At 52.2% G+C, this 2248-nt stretch overlaps 1 pseudogene; it reads right to left on the bottom strand.

The window, feature by feature from the left end:
* Positions 1-465: 465 nt before the first annotated feature.
* Positions 466-767, bottom strand: LOC119339226 (annotated as a pseudogene).
* Positions 768-2248: the final 1481 nt, after the last annotated feature.

Raw genomic sequence — 2248 nt, 5'->3', positions numbered from 1 at the left:
CTGTCTGACAAGGACAGACCGGCGCAGCATCTTGACCATATTGGTCCTAACGGCGCCGTTTGCCTGTCCGTCATGCCACATCAACATTTTCGGGGCCCACCTATCGGAAAAGAGATCAAACGAGGCTAAACGGCTATTCAGTGCTTTTTGCAACGGGTTAAGAGATTTTACGGTGTTTTTTGCAACGGATTGACGAGTTGGTAGTTTCCTGCAAACCTAGCCACGAATGTGGTGGTTTCTTGCAATTGACTCATACACAGCCTTGTCTCCCCACAATCCAATCTCCACAAATCCCCTAGCACTGAAAATCAGTTTCATATTCCGAAGTAGTGAAGCATAGTTTTTAGTTTTTAGTTCTGTGCACTAGCATTTCATTGCAATTCACCATTGTGCAACAGTCAGAAGCACCTTACTCACTGACAGGAGCCTAGAGAAAGCGGGAGGGAGAATGAACGGGGCGTACAGCTAGACAGAGGCAGAGAGGGAGACCTTGGTGCCGCGCTGGCGGATGATAATGGCGCCGGGCTTGGCGAGCTGGTCGCCGTAAATCTTGACCCCGAGGCGCTGGCCCTTGGAGTCCCTGCCGTTCTTGGTGCTCCCGGCCCCCTTCTTGTGCGCCATCTGGATGGTCAGCTCGCGGGCCAGCACCGTCGCCACGCCCACGCCCCCGGTGGTGCCGCCGCGGAGCGCGCGCGGTTGCCACGGAGGAAGGAGGAGGAGGACGCGAGGGACAGGCCCTTGAAGGCTCCCACCAGCGTGAACACCATTTCTGTCACTCGCAGAAATGCAGCAGCAACAAGCCAGCAACGGCAGCAGACACTCTGCATAGTGGAAAGAAGATGAGGTGATAAGGGTGGGGTCATGGGCGGGCTGGATGTACTGCGTTGCTCGCTAGGTTTGAGCCTGGTGTGAAGAGCGCTGCGCGCGCAGCTGCAACCCAGCAGGCCATGGCCAGCAAGACCGACCCCGTCCCCAAGCGCGCGCGTCAGCAATGACACCAGCCCTTGATCCCACCCGTCATTGAACCATACCCCCTCTCTCGCTGACGCCCGGACCGGCGTGTCATCCCCGACCCCGAGCCGGTGTCCACCTCCATGGCGGAGTCCGGCCCGAGCACCGCCTCGCCGTGTAGCCCCGCGCCGCCTCTCAATCCCTGCATAAGTGGAGGCGCTCCACCGCACCTCGACCCGAGTCCGCAGCCCTCGAAACCACTCGAATCCGAGCTCCAATTTCTTGCGGTGCCCCCGCCGCCACAGCTCCAGTCGACGCCAGAGAACACCACCGTCATCTCCGAGGAGAGCAATGGAACCGCCAAGTCAAGCCGAGCCTCCCGAATTCGAGCTCGAGTACTCCCCAGCGCCGCTAAAGCTCTGACAGAGCCCAGCTGATGCCAGAGAACACCACCGACGTCTCCCAGGATAGAAACGGAATCACCGACTCAAAGAAAATCTCTTGGACACCTTCCCGAGGAGCAAGGATCACTGGATCCAGCTCAGCGACAAGCCCCAAAGCCGTCGGTGCCGCCTGAATGCATCTGATTCAATTAGGTATGCAATCTGGACCGCCCGATCCAACTTATATCCTACTTCTTGGTCAACTGGTGGCGCTTCTTCAAGTGTAGTGTAGCAGCTTCAGGCGGGGCAAGGAAGTTGTATGCTGGAAATCCAGCTCCAATTGGGACTGACATGCTCCCCACATTGCAAAACAGACGGTGCTTTTCTGTGCAGAGTGATACTGTAGAATAAGTTTCTTGTCACAAAATGGATGACATTTTGTTTTACCAAGCTAGTCTTTCAAACTTCTCCCTTTATTAATGTTACTAATCATGTTGTTTACTATGATTCGTATTGGTAGTAGAGCCGATGAGAGGAACATTAAGTTTTAAATCTAGTTGATTCAGGGGAGATAGGTGATTCTTAATTCCGTGTGATCTCTTAATTTTTGTGCCACTTGTAGTTGTGTGCTCATAGGTGATTCTTAATTCTGGGTGATCTCTTAATTTGTGTGCCACTTGTAGTTGTGTGCTAGTCTGGTGTTTGATGTTCCTTCAATAGTGATTGTCATATATACATGAGGCAGTTTTATTTTACTTATTTTCAAAAGCTCATTACAGTTGTTGTCTAATGGTTTTTTTTACCAAGAAAAAAAATGATTGCTGCTATCTATAGGTTGTGCATTTCAGATTGCTTGATATCTCTAGAACTGTATGTGTCAGGAATCTCTGAACCTTCATTTAACACATTGACTT

Source organism: Triticum dicoccoides, chromosome 7B, assembly GCF_002162155.2.
Source record: "Triticum dicoccoides isolate Atlit2015 ecotype Zavitan chromosome 7B, WEW_v2.0, whole genome shotgun sequence".
NCBI classification, from domain to species: Eukaryota; Viridiplantae; Streptophyta; class Magnoliopsida; order Poales; family Poaceae; genus Triticum; species Triticum dicoccoides.
The sequence above is the reverse complement of the archived record's forward strand: the minus strand, read 5'-3'. Positions and strand labels throughout refer to the sequence as shown.